We start from the raw sequence: 20,064 nt of genomic DNA on the forward strand, positions 1-20,064 counted from the left end.
TGTGGCAACCTTGTTACGAGTTCTGGAAGACAGAAGGACCCATTATCCAAACACCTTTAGGGGAAAGAACATTGAACTCATTGTCCAAATGGCCTTAGTATTATCCTTCATAGAATAATACAAGTACAAACAATTGTTCGATGCAATTTCTTTGCCAAAGATAGTCTCTTTGTTAGCTCGACGTGCCTCAACTACACCAAACACTTCTTATGATTAAAAGATATTCAATATTAGGTTCACTGGATCTCGCATATAAGTTTGCATTCTTGCATTACACATAATTTGTTCATAACCACACAATCACACTCTACTACAAGGAAATACTAAGTCCTAGAATAAGTTATCGAGTTAGCCTTGGGGCTTTCTCAATTTACAATAAGAATATAGGACCACCTTAAGATATTACATTTACACATTACATTACAATATTACATCTTTTCACAATTACAACCAAAATATCAGCTCACAGTCTTCATGTAACTCTTCACATGTGTAACCTCTGGCATTTCTAACTTAACCACACCAACTTTTTCTTGTTTTATGCCTTTGTACAACGTCTCTTAACTAGATTGTATCTTTGTTAGGAGATATAATCAAAACATTAGTAATCGATGTATAGGAACTATGTCTAAATGACATCTTCAATAAATCTCAAATAATTGTCCACTATCTTCATATTTTTGCATGCGCACGTAGCTATGTTGGGTAGAAACTATATATAACTTCTAGTTGCATGTGAAACATCTCAACTTCAATCCTTGAACCATGCAACCTCAATCTTTTTATTTTTCTCTATCAATCTCAAAGAATAACATGTATGTTGACATCAATGGCAAACACTTCCATGAATGCAAGATATGATCACTATACCAACTCTCCAACAATACTAGGATATGTCTAAATGGCATCTTCAATAAATCTCAAATAATTGTCCACTATCTTCATATTTTTGCATGTGCATGTAGCTATGTTGGGTAGACACTATATATAACTTCTAGTTACATGTGCAACATCTCAACTTCAATCCTTGAACCATGAAACCTCAATCTTTTTATGTTTCTCTATCAATCTCAAAGAATAACATGTATGTTGACATCAATGACAAACACTTCCATGAATGCAACATATGATCACTATACCAACTCTCCAACAATACTAGGATACTCCCCCATAGAAATACCAGCAGCATTCATACTAACAATCTCCCCATTTAGCATTGATGTCAAAATAGATGAAAAATGTCTAAGTTCCATGAACACCAAATATCTCTATTGCATCTACTCCCCCATTCACATTGCCCATGAATGTTCATTTTTTTGTAATCACCTTTTCAAATCCTCTTCATCATTGTTACTATTTAACCATTGTAGCAAAAAATCTTGGAAGTACCAAGTGGACCTAACAAGTCTGTAAATTCCTATATGGTAACATCGATTAGTGGTGTTTGTAAGTCCTTTAAATCCAACCACTTTTTTTAGTCAAGGATAGGGAGTGACAAGGTCTAGATGATCTTTTGGTGAAATCCTCTAATAAGGTCACATTAACAATGTGTACGTAACCTTTGATAAGGTTGGCTTCTATAGAGCTCACTTCATAAAATTGAAAATTTTGGGTTGTTGATTCCAGGTGGTTTTTTCCTTCACAGGGTTTCCATGTTAATATCATGGTGTTAATTGTGTGAATGTTATTTGTGTTGCAAGTTCTTTTATATTTTTTACATTTTACTGCAACTTGGTAATAACTAGAATTTTAAGTACTATCAATTGATAATGCAAAGAACAATTATTTGAAAGTTTGGATTAAAGTGCTTGAAATAGTTGATTAATGTTTACACCAAGTGATTGAAGTTAATGTTTATGATGTTTTATTAGTATTGAAATGTTTGAGAGGGACTATATGATAACTAGACATAACTTATTTATACCCCCCCACCCTCTCAATTATCAAACAATATGAACCAAGATAAGTATGAACCAAGTCTAGAATATCATTAGATGAATGTGACTTACTTGAGAAACTTGGCTTAGTCATCTTACTGAGTTGACATTCTTTACACATAGCATTATTAGGTTCATACAAGTTTGGTAAGCCTCTTATTTTCTTCTTCCTACTCACTTTAATTATATTATCAAAATTTACATGGCAAAGTCTCTTATGCCAAAACTTTAGCAAATAGGCATGTACTTATAGTAGGATCCTGGTAAAATAGATTACCTCTTGTTTGTTCTCCAATTCCAATCAATTTTCCATCAACATCAAATATTTTCACATTTCTATTTAAAAACTCCAATCATTGAAATGTGTTATTTAGTTATGCAACACTCAACAAATTGTATTTTACACCTTGAACCCAATAAGCATCATCACATATAATCTTGTCATTCAACATCACTAAACCTCAACCTTTCACAGGACATGGAACATTATTTCCAAGTTGAAAGCTCCACCATCATATTCTTCTAATTTATCAAACTTAACAATATCACCAATCATGTGATGTGAACAACCATGTATCTTTTTACTAACATGTGATATAAGATATTTTTCATCTTAATACATTTCCTTCATTGAGTCTTCTTTCACAACAACACACAACTTCCTCACCTTCATTTTCATCATCTAATCTTGACTTAGTTTGTTCTTCATTGTCAATGTAACATGAATTCTTTCCTTTTTCTTTGTAATCCTTGTTCCTTTGGTATTTGTTCTCCTTCTTTTCATTCTTATCATTCTTGTTCTTGTTAGGACATCTAGCAACAATATAACCAACTTCATTGCATTTGAAACATATCAAGGGTAATTTACCTTTGAACTTTCCTTTACATCTAAGTAGCCTCCTAGCCAGCAATACTTCAAGCTTATCCATTGCTTTGTCATATGAATCTAAATCACTATCATCCTTGCTACACTTATCTTTCTTTGAAGTTCCAATAGTTAGTTATGTCTTGAACGTATTTTCAACTTTAGTTAAATTATTGTCAAAGTTATTCAACTCAAATGCAATCAATCTTCCAACCAAAGCATCAAGAGTGAGGAAATTACTAGGCATAAATTTGAATTCTTGAATAGATGATACTTTAATAGCATAAATAGGAAACAAGGTTCTTATGACTTTCATAACAACTTCTTTGTCACTTGTGACTCCTCCAACAAATTTAATGGAACTCACAACTTCCTTGAGTTGTTTAGTGTATTGTGCAATTTTTTCTCCTTCTTTCATCCTCTTCTCATCATATTTTCCTCTTAGACTTTCAGATTTAACTCCCAACACATTCTTATCTCCTCCATGTATAAGTTCTAGCTTATCCCATGTCTCTTTAGCAATAGCATGATCTTTGACATCGTAAAATTCAACATCATTTAGGGAAGAAGCAATCTTTATCATCGTGTTGTTGTTTATTTGTTTCATTTGATCCACTATCATAGGGCCAAGTGGTGGTGACTGATATTGGTTGTCCAAATAATATAGTGCATAGTCTCCAATTCCTGATAGGTATAATCTCATCCTGCTTTTTCATGATGAAGACTTATCTTTGTTCAACTTAGGTACCTCTCTCTTATAGATGTTTAGATATTTTTCTTAAGTCCCTTCAAACTTGCTCCTTCAAGCATTTAGCTCTGATACCAATTATTAGATAACTGAGAGGAGGGGTGAATCATTTATAACTAGTTACCCTATAGGTCTTTAGACACTTTTCAACAATTTAACACTTTAACATTTCAACCAAATAGCTTAGTAAACATATCAACCATTCAATTCAATCTTCACAGTAAAATGTTAACTTCATATATCGAGTATCAAAGTAAACTTTATGTGTATACCGAGTTGTAGTAGTAAACAATAAACATGAAATTAACATGCAACACAAATAATCATCCACACAATTTGACACAAATATTTTAACGCGGACACCTTGTTAAGGGAAAAAACACTTGGCATCAGTAACCCAAAAATTTCACTCTTATGAAGTGATCTCTATTAGGAGCCAACTTTGTTAAAGGTTGCATACACAATGTTAATGTGAATGTTAGAAGATTTACGCCAAAGATCATCTAGACCTTATCAAGTTCCTGAAATATCTAGAGTGGCTTAATCTAAAGGACTTACAAAATATTCAACATAATGTCACCATACAATGGTCCACTCAGTTAAGATATTTTTTTCTACTATTTAGAACAGCACTACCCTTTCTTGTTCACATCTTTATTTTTCTCATCCTCTTTCATCTATTCATATTCTTTCTTCTTTATGCTTCCTTTTGACTTATCTACTCACACACACACACATCAACTTAGCACTTCTCTCCATTGATCTTCACAACACAATTCTACTATGTTATCTTCTAGCTATCAACATTGTTCTTCAACTTGATCAACAAAAATGACAATGTGTTCATCCCTTAAATAGAAAAATTTTTGCAGCTTCACCAAATTCTTCCATTTTTTGTCACTTAGTCACATTTTTCTAATCTTCATCCATCTCAGATTCATTGAATCTAGACACTTGGGTATTACACTTTCACCTTGAAATTTGTGCTTCAATTCAAATCATTAAATCTCCTTCATTGGATCTTCTTTGAATTTCTCTAGTCGTTGATCTCATAACTAACTTCATCCTTATCTTCAAAAATTATTGAACAATATTTATTTTCATCAAATATCGACATCAAATCATTTATTTTCCAAACTGTTCTTCCTTCTCTTTCTTAGTTAACACTACACTTCTCTTTAGTCAATACTATGCTCGGTTAACATTGTTCTTGCTCAATTAATATTGCACTTCATTTACTTTACATGTGCTCTGTGGCAACTATTGTATCTTGGTTAATACTAAGGTTCTACATTCACCAACCAAAATGTCTTCCACCTCGTGGCTTTGTGACTTGCTTATACATGATCTCAACACTAAATCAAATCATTTAAAACAATCAAATCAACATTATACTGTCAATTTCTAACTCGTCAGGTGCCTTTTGAAATCCATACACTTATCATTATACTTTCTTCAAATCATCTTCATCAATCAAATCCTCTTCATCAATTAAATGATATGGAACTCTCTTCTATCATTCTTTATGAACTTTGATTAGAGGCTATCAACTTTTCCAAATTCCAAAAAAGACAATAATAATGATGTCAATCTTAACACTATATTGACATCAAGCTACATCTGCGACTCCATGATCACCATTCAATAAGACTCACCATTCAATATATAACAATTCAAGGTACATTATGATACCAAATCCCATTCCTTACTTTCAATGACACACTATGATCTTTAATTTGCAAACAATGTACTCCCTAACCATCAATACAAACCAGACCATAATAACATCAACCTCCTATCATTGGCTTCTCCATTAATTCCTTATTACATAAGGGATTGTCACCTTCTTATTTGTTTGAGTTTATAAAATGAACCATAAAACTCAAATATACATATGTGGTTGATAAAATGTCCACCACCTTTTGTCTCACTACAAAGATCGAGCCCCTCTCACACTATGATAAGAATGTCACCACCTTCTTGCCATTATCAAATACTGACAAAGAATGGTTCCTCCTATATCAAAACTAGAGCTACATCACTTATCTTGCTATTGACGGGAGTTCGGGACTTTATGTATTGTCGAATGGCTATATGCTTGGCATGCGCACATATGAATACTTTGAGCCTCTCTATGAGAAATACAAATTAAATTTAACTCACACTCACAACCCTAACCCTAAAAAATTTTCTTGGCACATGAAGGTGCCGAGTGCCAGTTTTACTCAACACTTGATGGTGCCGAGTGGCAGGTTGCTCAGCACAAGAAGGTGTCGAGTGCCATATTTACTCGGCACTTGCTTGGCACTTGAAGGTGTCGAGTGGTAGGCAACAGGTGCGGAGTGAACTCGGCACAAAGAGGAGCTCGGCAGCAAATGTTGAGTATGCTCGGCTCACAAAGGAAATGCTCGGCAACAATAGATGCTAAGTGAGCTCGGCTCCAACTAAATTTTATAACTTAGAAAATTCCAATGTGAATGCATTCACCATTAAAACGACAGAGTCAAAGCTTTAAGCTTTCAAACAAGTTTCTCAAATGCAACATACAAGGGAAGATCAATAGATTCAAGTATGCTTGCTTGCTTTCTATTCAATCTTTCACTAAACTATTACAAAATTTGGGAGCATTCGGCTTCAACCAGAAAACCCTAAAAAAGTTAAAACTGATAATACTTCAAACTTCAATAAACTTATAAACTTGCCACTCTAATGGCTACATACAATGGTTCCTGGAGCAATCACTGCTTCAACAGGACAAAACCAAATAACAACAAACTCACAGAATGAGCAGAGGAGACACGTGCAACTGCAGGCACAAACTTCCTTCCTCTTCCTTCTCTGCTTAGCTCTGCAACTTCTCTCTGATCTGCTTGATCTGCCCTGAATGAATGAATGAAACATTCCTTTTGTCTTCTGACCTAAAATGTTTTTCCCTCTCATTTCCAAATTCAAAAAATCTCACCTATCGAAATGAATACCTATCGTTCATGGATGCATGCAGTGACCTGACAGGGTAGATGGACGTGGAGCTCGAGGACAACCTACAGGCATTGACATTTAATTTCCAACACTCCTGCTTTGTCCCGAGCCAAACAAAACAAGGATCACAGCTTATCCAAATCAACTACACCAAGACACTCTCTTAGGTGTACAAAAGATCCAATGCCTAATGCTTTTGTGAAAATGTCTGCTAGTTGCTGCTCAGACTTGCAATATTCAATTTTGATATCCCCATTCTCCACCAACTCTCTGATGAAGTGATATTTGATTTCTGTGTTTGCTTCTCCCATGGAAGACTGGATTCTTGGACAATGCAATTGAGGAGATGTTGTCACAATAAAATTGGTTCCATCCTCTTGCCTTTCATTCAAATCTGTCAAGATCCTTCTTAACCAAATGGCTTGACATGCTGCTGCATTCGTTGCAATGTATTCAACCTCTGCTGTAGATTGAGCAACAATAGGTTGCTTCTTGGATGCTCATGAAATTGCACCGGATCCCATGTGAAACATGTATCTGAAAGTGCTCTTCCTATCATCTAAACTTCTAGCCCAATCACTATCAGTATAACCTACCAACTTGAATTCATTTGATGCAGTACACAAAATTTCAAATCCCTTGGTACCTTTCACATACCTTAGGATCCTTTTTCCCGATTGCCAATGGGAATCCTTTGGTGTTTCCATAAATCTGGAAATCAGACTTACTGCATACATTAGGTCTGGCTAAGTTGCAATCAAATACATTAAACTTGCAACCATACTCTTGTATAGTGTTGGATCCACTCTCTTGCTAGAGTCTTCCTTGCTCAACTTCAGACCTATTGTTGTTGGTGTGCGGTCTGCCTTACTATTCTGCATTTTAAATCTCTCCAAGATCTGCCCTACATACTTTTCTTGAGAGATGAAAATGCCATCATGCATTTGTTTTACTTCGATGCCTAGAAAGTATTTCAAGAGACCTAGGTCTGTCATTTCAAATTCACTTTTCATGGCCTTTTTGAAATCACCAATTAGAGCCTTATCATTACTAGTAAAAATCAAATCATCTACGTACAAGACAACAATCAATACATTACCATCTGCTGCCTTGATGTAAAGAGTGGGCTCACCATTACTTTTACTAAAGTCATTGCTCATCAAGTATGAGTCAATCCTACTGTACCATGCTCTTGGAGCTTGCTTGAGCCCATAAAGAGCTCTCTTCAATCTATATACTTTATTCTCTGCACCTGCAACTTCATAACCAGGTGGTTGTTCCACATACACTTCTTCTTTCAATACACCATTAAGGAAGGCGTACTTCACATCGATTTGAAATACCTTCCACTTGTGCTGAGCTGCAATTGCTATGACAGCACGCACGCTTTCCATTCTTGCAACTGGGGCATAGGTCTCATCATAATCTCTGCCATACTGTTGTTTGTAGCCCTTGACTACCAGCCTTGCCTTATGCCTATCAATCTTGCCTTCAACATTGCATTTGGTCTTATAGACCCATTTCACTCCAATCACATGCTTATTGGGAGGCAATTCAGTTAGCTCCCATGTCTCATTTCTTTCTATGGCATCTATTTCCTCATCCATGGCATTACACCATTTCTTCTCTTTAATGGCTTCCTCAAAATATATTGGATCACTATGAGAAAATAATGCAATATTAATACTCTCATCATAATCTTCATACCTTTCATCTTGGTATATCTCCCTAAGACTCTTGGTCTTTCTTGGTAACAGGGAGGAGAGTGTGGGATTAGAATCTTCACTGATGTTGTTTTTCCGACTAGCTCGGTCTTCATTGGTACTCGGCACTGACACTCGGTCATGCCTAGAGGAGCTCGGCAATGTTTGAATCTGCTTGCCTTTTCTTCTATCTGCTCCTTCTTCTTGCTATTCATCAACATCTTCTTCACTCATAATTGGCACTTTACTTGAAGTTCTTGGTGACTCATCAATTTGTCCATACCAAGATTGATTTTCATGAAATTCCACATCTCTTGAAAGCATCATCTTGTTGTTCAATGGGTCATACAATCTGTATGCCTTTGATTCTGGGTTGTACCCTGTGAAAAAGCATTTCACACCTTTGTCATCAAATTTATGCCTTTTCTCTTTAGGCACATGTGCATATGCTACACATCCAAACACCCTTAGGTGTTCAACTGTCCATCTTATTCATGACCATGCTTCCATTGGAATTCTGTCACGGACTGCCTTTGTAGGACACCTATTAATTAGGTAAACTACTGTTGCCACAGCCTCTCCCCAAAATTCAGTTGGGAGACCTTTCTCTTTCATCATGCTCCTTGCCATTTCAACAATGGTCCTATTTTTTCTTTCAGCCACTCTATTCTGCTGTGGTGTATAGTTGGCTGTGAGCTCTTTCCTAATGCCATGTTTCCTGCAAAATTTTACAAAAAAATTGGAGGTATACTCCCCTCCTCTATCTGATCTAAGGACCTTGATATAATGTCCACATTCTCTTTCAGCCTAGGCCTTAAATTCTACAAATTTATCAAATACTTAAGATTTATTCTTTAAGAAATATACCCATGTCCTATGACTGAAATCATCAATGAATGTCATAAAATATGTACTCCCTCCAATGGAAGTAACTTGCATAGGACCGACTAGGTCAGTATGCACTAACTCTAATGGATATCTAGCTCTCCTAGAATTTCCAGAATTAAAGGGAAGCCTATGTTGCTTACCCAAAATACAAGCCTCACACTTGTCACAAGAATTTCTTACATGTGGCAAACTTTCTACCATTCTTTTATTTGATAGCAAATTTAAACCAGCATAGCCAAGATGCCCATACCTAAGGTGCCAAAGCCATGAGGGGTCTTCAATCACACTCCTTAGAGCTGATTGTGTGGGAGGTGCAGCACAAACTTGAGATGAGAAACATGTCTCAATCCTCAAGGGAAACATTCTATTCTTGGTCATTTGAACTGCTGCAAGTAAATTTTTGCTCCCATCCTTTTCTTGAATAACACACATGTCATTTTCCATCAGCACTTTGTATCCATTTTGAATGAGCTAACCAATGCTCATCAAATTGTGCTTCATACCAGGGGCAAAATACACATTTTGTATTTCCCTTTTCTCACCTTTCTTGGTGCGGACCATAATAGATCCTTTGCCCACAACTGGTAAGGTTCCATTATTACCCATCTTAATTTCTGATTTGAAACTCTTGTCAATGAATGAAAACAAGGTTTCATTACCACTCATGTGGTTGCTACATCCACTATCGAGGTACCAAACCTCAGGGCTTCCTTCTTCACCAACATTACACATGATGAAGGCAGCAGCATTGGGTCCACTTCCCATGTTCACATCAGCCACATTTGCTTGTCCTGAGTGATCATTCTACTTCTTCCAGCATTCATTTGCATAATGCCCATATTTATGATAGTAGTGGCATTCTACATTATTCTTATTTGAGTTGTAGTTTTTCTTACATCCTCTTGAAGTATTTTGTGAGCTACTTGCTTCATCTGCTCTTCCTGAGCTTTCTGCTACAGCATTTCTTTGTCCTCCATTACCTCAGCCTCTGCCTCTAGATTTCCTGCCTGAGCCATTTCTTCCTCTCCCCCTTCCTCTTGGATTTGACTGAGCCTTGAATGCTTACTCTTGGGTAGAAGAAGATGTGGATCTATTGATCCTATTCTCATGGGTTAGAAGAGAACCCATCAACTCATCCATTGTCAAAGTAGTGAGGTCTTTTGCCTCTTCTATGGTCATGACCAAATGGTCATATTTATGGGGTAAACTCCTCAATATCTTTTCCACTATCCTCTGCTCTTAATAGTCTTCTCCATTTGACTTCAATTGGTTAATCACATTGGAGGTCCTTGAACTAAAGTCTGCAATTGATTCATTTTCCTTCATCTGAAGGTTCTCAAACTCCCTCCTTATGTTCTATAGCTTTACTGTATAGACTTTATCAGTCCCCTTGAAGTTTGTCTCAAGGATATCCCATGCTTCCTTTGCATAATTTGTTGCTGCAATCTTTGGGAATATAGTCTCTGTCATTGCTGCTTCAATCAAACTTAATGCCTTAGCATCCTTCCTTCTTGACTCTTTCAAATGAGTCTTATGTGCATTTGTGAGGGCAGCATACTGAGTTGGATCAGTCACATCATTGAATCCATTTACCACAAACTCCCACAAATCATTTGCAACCATAATGGTCTTCATCTTCTTTGCAAATGTATCATAATTCTGTCCATTAAATGATGGTGGTTGCTGCCATATCTTTCCTGCATCTCCTGCCATGATAAATATCCCAAGAAAACAAATGCCCTAACTCACTTTGGATGTGGGGCCTCAAAGCTCTGATACCATGTGAGAAATAAAAATTAAATTTAACTCACACTCACAACCCTAACCCTAAAAAATTTTCTCAGCACATGAAGGTGTCAAGTGCCAATTTTACTCGGTACTTGATGATGTTGAGTGGCAGGTTGCTCGGCACTTGAAGAAAAGTGCTCGGTACAGGAAGGTGTTGAGTGCCAGATTTACTCGGCACTTGCTCGGCACTTGAAGGTGCCGAGTGACAGGCAACAGGTGCCGAGTGAACTCAACACAAAGAGGAGCTCGGTAGCAAATGTCGAGTATGCTCGGCTCACAAAGGAAATGCTCGGCAATAATAGATGCTAAGTGAGCTCGGCTCCAACTAAAGTTTATAACTTAGAAAATTCTAACATGAATGCATTTACCATTAAAACTAGAGAGTCAAAGCTTTAAGCTTTCAAACAAGTTTCTCAAATGCAACATACAAGGGAAGATCAATAGATTCAAGTATGCTTGCTTGCTTTCTATTCAATCTTTCACTAAACTATTACAAAATCTGGGAGCATTCGGCTTCAACCAGAAAACTCTAAAAAAGTTAAAACTGATAATACTTCAAACTTTAATAAACTTATAACCCTGCCACTCTAATGGCTGCATACAATGGTGCCTGGAGCAATCACTGCTTCAATAGGACAAAACCAAATAACAACAAACTCACAGAATGAACAGATGAGACACGTGCAACTGCAGGCACAAACTTCCTTCCTCTTCCTTCTCTGCTTAGCTCTGCAACTTCTCTCTGATCTGCTTGATCTGCCCTGAATGAATGAATGAAACATTCCTTTTGTCTTCTGACCTAAAACGTTTTTCCCTCTCATTTCCAAATTCAAAAAATCTCACCTACCGAAATGAATGCCTATCATTCATGGATGCCTGCGGTGACCTGACAGGGTAGATGGGCGTGGGGCTCGAGGACAACCTGCAAGCGTTGATGTTTAATTTCCAACACACTCTCCATCCCTGGAAAGTATCCTCAAATCTTGATGTACACATGGTGTGCTCATACAATTTTCCACCTTTCTACATGAGCAAAATGCATTCACAATAAACCAAAGAGCATCAGGTTCCTTCCTCTCATTTCATTTTCAATCAAGAATTGGTTTTCCTAGTTTCCATAACCGACTCTTCTTTACAACCACCTCCTAATCCGATGGTTAAGAGAATATGAAAGGGTTTCACAATCCATACTTGTTTACGGCATCATTCCAATTTGGAATTGTCATAAGAAAAGAAAGAAAGAATCCATTCAACCATAATATTGTATGATTGAATACATACAAAGACAGAAAGGTTATTATGAATTCCAAACACTAAACTCATTCAAGTTCAAAACTGAATACATATATAATTCAACTGAATTACAAAATATGAATAACTCCCTGGCTGGAGGCCAAAGAGTTGGATCTTTACACAATCCGTACTCTATCTCCGAGTAATCTTCAGGTATTCACCTCTACTTTTCCATTACAATAATGTCTATTTTATAGACAATGTTTGGTGGTTACAAACCTTTCAACTACCCAAGTCCCTTTGTGTTCCTTTTGGACTCTTGATTACAAATGTCATGTAAAATCTTTCTAAAGCAATTTAATAAGTCTATCACTTATTGGCATGATCCCATGATCTTTTTTAAATGATTTAATAAATAAACCATGACTTAAATAATGTAAAATGCTAATGTGGCGGTGCCTCTGCACCATAAATTTGATAATTTTATTAATGAGCGTAGATATATTTGATGTCACTCAAACCATTGTATTTATTTTAAAGAGGTTAGATGATGATAGCAACATTATTCTATATTTATATTTTGATGAATACTTGTAGTTGGATCTAGCATGGATCGCATTAAGGGATGCAACAACAATTAGTACATTCAGTTTTTATGAAGGATTTGGGGTAAGCAAAACAAATCCTTAGCATGAAAATTTGCAAAGAGGAAGAACAAAAAATTGACTTTATCTCAAGCTTATTATATTGAGAAGGTTTTGCAATATTTCTCTATGGAGAATGACAAATTTGACAGCACACCTTTGCCTAGTCATTTGAATTTGACTTAAGAGATGGGCAAGGTACCTTATTCTTTAGCTATAGGGAGTTTAATGTATGTCATGGTGTATACTAGGCCAAATATTGCACATGTAGTGAGAGTCATTAGCAAGTATATGAGTCGTCCTAGGGTTGAGCATTGGAATGCAGTCAAATGGATTCTCAGATATTTGAGGGCTATGTCCAGTAAATGTTTACATTTTGGGGGCTCTACTACTGATTTACAAGGCTATGTTGACTCAGATTTGCTAGGGGATCTAGATCTTAGGCAGAGTATTATAGAATATGTATTTACTATTGGTGGAACCATAATGATTTGGATTTCTTGATAACAGAAGGTGAACCATGTTAAATATTTGTGTCTTGTGTTCTCTTCTGTGTGCTTTATTATTTTCGGGTATTGGTTATATTTACATGTAATTGTTATTTGTGTCTCTAATCCTAATAGTTGCTTAGTAAGGTGAATCAAAATGGGAGATGTGTATTAAATTAATTCCCCTTGTCATATGGTAGACTCTCTTGGCTCTTATTTCTAAGGGTATTATACAATCTATAATTAAATTCATTTTTCTATTTGAATTAAATTGTGTCTGTGTAATGCACACAAGTGGAACTTCAAATGGATAATATGTATAATTTAAGTTATTTTTTATTAAAATATATAATATTTCATGAAGAGATCAATAGAGTCCCTTATTAATGAAAGAGAGTGATCTTAATCTCTTTGGTCTCGGTATCAGAGATGGGTGAAATTCCCTTTTGGCTAACATGATAGAGATGGAACTTAAACTTTAGTGTCAATACCAGAGATGGATGTAATTCACCATTTGGTTGACACAATAAATGTGGAACTTAAAATCTTAGTGTATGTATCAAAGATGTGTGCAAATCTCAAATTGGCTAACATGTTAGAGATGAATCTCTAGTATTGGTATAAGAGACGGGCATAATTCCGATTTGGTCAACATGACCTAGATGGATATAATCTCAATAACATCAGTATGTGAGAATATGAATAAAATTGATATGAGGCCAAAATATTTTGATGAGTCAACATATGCATATGTGATAATGTCTTGAATAAAGATGTCCATTTTAAGAAGAAACCTTAGGAGGTGTACTCCAAAGAAGATGGTGAATAACAAAGAGTTAGGAAACCCAATTTGAAGATATCCTTAAGGTTTGAGTTAGAAATTGGGATAGACTATTATATTTAAACTTTTTATTATTTGATTAGTTCATTTCTTTTGTAGGTATTACTCATCCCAAGCTACTTCCAATAGAGGAGACATTACAAGGAGATCAACAGTGATTTATCAAGCTTCATTGTTCTCCCTCTTTTCCCTAATCAAATATTTTGGCAAATTACAACATCTATTCCATGAGGTTTTATCTTACATGATTTCCTTAGAAGTTTTTGTGTTTAGTCAAAGTTATTGCATCAACATAGTTGATCATATATAAAAAAGTATTTGTATTTATAGGGTATGGTATGTTTCATTTTCTAGATCTAGAAGTTGTTACATGACAATACGCTTTCCTTTATTTCATTTCATTTCAAGGTTGATCGCTAAATAGGGTTTTGACTTAGGCAGCTCCCTTTTGAACCTTCTTCTCCATTTTTATATGTAGGAATGGGTTGTTGAGCTACCAAATAAGATCTAAGTAGAGAAGGAATAGTCGCAAAATTCTATGAAAAATCCAATCAAAAGCTTTAGGAACACCTCACCACTTTCACCATGTCCCATTTCATTTCTTGGTTCTCATTTTCATCATTTTTGACTCATTATCAATTTGTATCATAAAAAATTATCATCTTTCTAGTAATTTACCTAATAGGTTAATTACATCACTTTATCATTTTTTCACTTCCGTCATTAAGGGCTTGAGTCAACTCTTGAGCCTAGTGGACATAGTCATCCTTCTTATGTGTAAATTGTGAAACGGGGAGTAATTTTCATTATAACATAGTTTCCCATTTCCCACTGTACACAAATATTGGTAGCATTTTTATCGTTTATTATTTCACTTCAAATTTGCTCTTCCTCTTAACAAATCAATGTCACAAGATGGGATTTTGTATTTTGGTAGCTCTTTATCCACCCCTTTTGTAATTTTGCCTTTTTGTATTTAGACAAATGAAGCAAGTACTAATAGTAAAAGGGCCTTATGCAATCCTACAAATTCTCTAATGTCAGACATGGGTGAGATGATCTATTTGAAAGAAAATAATTGATTATGGTTGCAACCTCAATACTATGGGCCTTGTTTTAAGCACTAAATAGTAAAAACCAGAATTCTCAGACTTGCCATGATTCGCCCACACTCAACGTGTCACAAGCCAAGTCACCCTAACTGATTCATAAGGTCTCAACCTCGAACTCGAACTCAACAGTGTAGGAAGAGATGTGCCAAGTCATCATGAGTCACGGTTCACTGTATGACTTATCAAGTCTCGATGAGGGGACTCAATCAACAGACTTCAAGTTGTTTTCCAATTTCTTCATTGCAACCCTAAAAGTTATTTCATTTTTATCATATTGAGAAGATAGAGGCATGAGATCAAAACAAAAATAAGATTTCAAAGGAGTGCAACTAGCAGGGAGGAAGAGCTAAAAATCACATTGAGATAGTCTAATACTTGTATTTAGAGCATCAAAGAGTCGATGAGGTAAGTGTTAAATTTTATAGAATTTTTATTTTTTTCTAATAAACTATCTTTTCTTCCAACTTTCTGATTCTTGAAGTTAAATATTTTCCTTTAAAGTCCAAATTTCATACTTTAATGAAAGAACAATAGAAAACCCTACGTTTTTTTGTTTTTTTAAAGGAAAAAAAATATTCACATTATTTCTAAATAAAATGTAAAGTTTGTTGATTTTTCTTTATTTGAACATTGAAACTTGACTTTGAATTTGAAAGGAAAGGGGTCCAAATTCAAGAATTGAATCATTTTAAAAACTCTATATTTTTTTAGACAAGCCCCTTTTTCTATTAGTCTATAAAACACAATGCAAAAAATGTAAGTTTGTAAAATTGACTAATTGTAGTACCCTTGATGTTTTGGAAACAGTATCTTTCTCCAACATCAACTCTTTATCTTCCACCTAAACCTAAGCCTAAGAAATCATGTCAAAAGGATATAGAATTTCCTAGTAAAACAAGATTGCTAGTGAAATGTAAATTTTGTAAAGAAATTAATTGTGTTGGCATCAATAGCTTTAAATGCCATATTGTCGAGATGTGTGGCCATGATACTAAGCTATGAAAATTAGCACCTCCTGAGGTTGTTCATGCATGTTATGTGCAACTAGAAACATTTGAAGAATTAAATGAAATTAAGAGAAAGGTTGGAGTTAGCCCATACTAGTTCTCATTCATCGAAATCCATAAGTTGTGTTGGAGGGGGTTCTATGTGTCTTTGTTTTGTCTTAGTGCTTCTGTTAGTGCTTGTGTTTATATTTATGCTCCTTCTAGTGGCTCTATTAACTTCACATTTAGAGTCTAGGAATATAGGTTGGACTACTTTTTTGTGCCACACGCTACTGCTTGTTCACATCCCTCGCTTGAGAGGATGCCTTGAAAAAAGGGAGGTCCATTATATTGCAAAAGAATCAATTAGCAGGTTTTGGTACTTCTGCAACATTTCATTTATTATAGTTGGGTATTATTATTTGATTATATTAAATTTAAAGTCTATGAATTGAACTTTTCTTTGTCTAATGAATTGTTATAATTTTACCACATACTTCTTTAATATATTTGTCATAGGCCTCCTTGGTAGAAATGCATGATAAAAATCTTGACGATTAAGGGGGTGTGATTTAAAACTCCTACAGATGTTAAGTGACTCATTTTTATCAGAAATGTTTGAAGATAATGTTGAATTAGAGGATCGGTGGGTGTCTTGGAGCAAATAGGACGAATAGGACATTCCTATTTTCTTGTTTCCTACAAAGATGATTTATCGTTCTACTTCTCTGAATGCATTGAATAATTTGAATTTGATTTGGTGATTAATATTTGAATTTTATAATTTGTGATTTATCAATTCATCATATTTTGTTTCATTTTTAGGACCCAACAAGTTTTTAAGTCCATTGATATTTCCTCGTGTGTCAAAAATGTCATGAGACTATTAAGAAATTCATACAAGAGTTGGGGGAAGAAAATGTAGTTCAAATAGTGACGGAAAAATGCAACAAGTTATGTTGTTGTAGGTAGACTTTTGATGGAGAGACACCCAAAAAAATTGGTCTCCATGTGCAGCCTATTGCCTTGACTTCATATTAGAGGATATTCGCAAGCTTGAATGGGTCAAAACATGTGTTGATAATGCTAAAAATGTTTGCAAATGTTTATAATCGTGATATTTCTATCAGGATTTAACTGTGTGATTTTGAGTCAAACTCATTGACCCAAGTTTCATGAGTAGTGATTCAACATGAATCCATCTCTCATGAGAATAAATGGAACACTTAGCACTAATTGGATCTAGGTGATGCTCATAGGGGTGAAGCACCGGGACTTCCTAGGAGGTCACCCATCACACAGTTAAATCCTGATAGAAATATCACAATTTGATTTGTTGTGGAAATTATCTCCTACTTATCAATGTTTATAATCATTCATTGTTCATTAACATAATGAGACAGTATACAATATACAAAACCAAATGAGTTGGCTCGTCTTAATATCACAAGGTTTGCCTCAAATTTCATCACATTAAAATCCTTGATGCAATCAAAGATAGCTCTAAAGCACATGTTTGTTAGTGAAGAGTGGGACTTCCTCATCCTATGCTTTTACCATAGCAAAGATGTCAAAGATTGCATTTTTAAGAGGCAAATTTTGGGCCCCTTGTATGGAGATCATGCAAGCAATTTTTTAATAAATTCTAGAATATACGTTATGTTTTATTATTACAGTTTAATATTTAGTATTTACTTTTAATTTAGATGCATATTTTTCTTTTGTTTGCAACTTTGCAATTTTACTTATTTTTGTGCACACTTAACCATTATTGTTTCACAATATTTGAAGGTCATTGAACCCTTGGTAATTCTCCTACAAGTTGTTGATGGGGAGAAGCCCTTTACAAGCTACATATATGAGGGCACGGATAGGACTAAGGAGGTCACTAGATCTATATATAGAGGATATGATAAGTTTTGTCTCATTTGAATGATAATTGATAAGAGAAAGCACCTCCAATTTCATAGGCCCATCCATGCAACAACTTATTACCTCGATCTAGTATACCATTTCCAACATGATTTCAAGACAAATGATGAAGTTCTTGGTGGGCATATTCAGGTGTACAACAGATGTCTTTTGGTGATACCCAAACAACATAATGCATTATATAATGCAACATGGGAGTTGTTCATGTAGTGAAACACAAAAAGTCGCTTGTACAAAATTACAACTATGTGAAAATATATGTTGAGAGCATAATTTATTTTTATAATTTAGTCTTAAAAGTTGAAAATGAGTCTTTTTTCATTTTCTTTATTTCAGATTGATATTGGCAAATGTTTAGACCTACAACCCCAAACCTTCAAAGAATTGTCATCTGCATATTGAGTTAGCCATGCAACACTTCTATATGTGAACATAATTGAAATATGTTGGAGCACATTCACTTGAAAAGGCAATAGACTATTCATGGAGAAGTTGAATGATCTAATATTTGTTCATTACAACCTTCTTAGAAAGAGAGATTTTGGATGACAACTTTAACCCGGCCACATTCGATGAGGTTGATCTTGATTCCAAGTGGATTGCTAAGTCTACCAATACTACCTTTGATGTTGATCAAAAGTGGCATCTCATAGACACAAAAAATGGTTGTTTAATCATTCAAGACCTACCTTAAATGACTTTGTAAGAGAGATATAGGCGCCTCTAAGGTTGAGGCTAGTATTGAACCAAAGTCATAAAGTTGTTTTTGTTTTCACGTACATTTAGAAAATTTGATGTCATAGATTTCATTTTCCATTAGTATACAATTGACAAGCAAGAAGAGTGGGTTTAACAATGGAGGAAAAATCGTAGTTAAGCGTGCTCAAACTATAGTACTGGGAGGGGTGACCTCTTGAGAATTTTCTAGTGTTTCAACTCAGCAAGTATCACCTAAATTCAATGAGTGCTAAATGTTCTATCACGGTTAAATCCTAATAGCAATATCACAATTTGACTTGTAAGATAATATCTCCTACTTATCAATTGATGAGCTTAAGGGGCTTTCTAATGAATGGTGCATAAGGAACAACACTTGGTGAAAGTTTTGCAAATGGAGTTGCAAGCAAAGTGGGTTTAACCATGGAAGAAACTTTGTAATTGAGTGCACGCAAGCTACCTCCTGGGAAGTCTCCATGCTTCACCTTTGTGAGCATCACCTAGATCCAATGAGTTCTAAGTGTTCCATTTATTGTCATGAGAGATGGATTCATGTGAATCATTACTCATGAAACACAACTCAATGAGTTTGACTCCAAAACTACACAATTAAACCCTAGTAGCAATATAACAATTTGACTTGTGGAAAACTATCTCCATTTATTAATTTGATGAGCTTAAGGGGTTTTCTAATTAATGGTTCATAAGGCACAATACTTGGTGAAAGTTTTGCAAATGAGGTTACAACCACAGTGGGTTTAACCATGGAGGAAACTTCATACTGAAGCACGCTTGAGATGGACTAGTATTGGGATGGGTGACCTCCCGAGAAGTCTTGTTGTTTCACCTCTGTGAGCATCACCTAGATCCAAGTGCTAAATGTCCCATTTATTGTCATGAGAGATGGATTTGTGTGAATCACTACTCATGAAACATGCGTATAAAATCTTGATAGCAATATCACAATTTGACTTGTGGAAAAATTATCTCATACTTATCAATTGATGAGCTTAGAGAGCTTTCTAATGAATGGATCATAAAGCATTACACTTCGTCAAAGTTTTGCGGATGGGATTACAAGTAGAGTGGTTTTAACCATGGAGAAAACTTCATAGTTAAACACACTCAAGCTGGAGCAGTAGTGTGATGAGTGACCTCCTAGAAAGTCTCAATGGCTCGGTGGCTGACTCTATGAGCATCACC

Source organism: Cupressus sempervirens, chromosome 3, assembly GCF_028749045.1.
Source record: "Cupressus sempervirens isolate cs-2001-9-10 chromosome 3, ASM2874904v1, whole genome shotgun sequence".
NCBI lineage: Eukaryota > Viridiplantae > Streptophyta > Pinopsida > Cupressales > Cupressaceae > Cupressus > Cupressus sempervirens.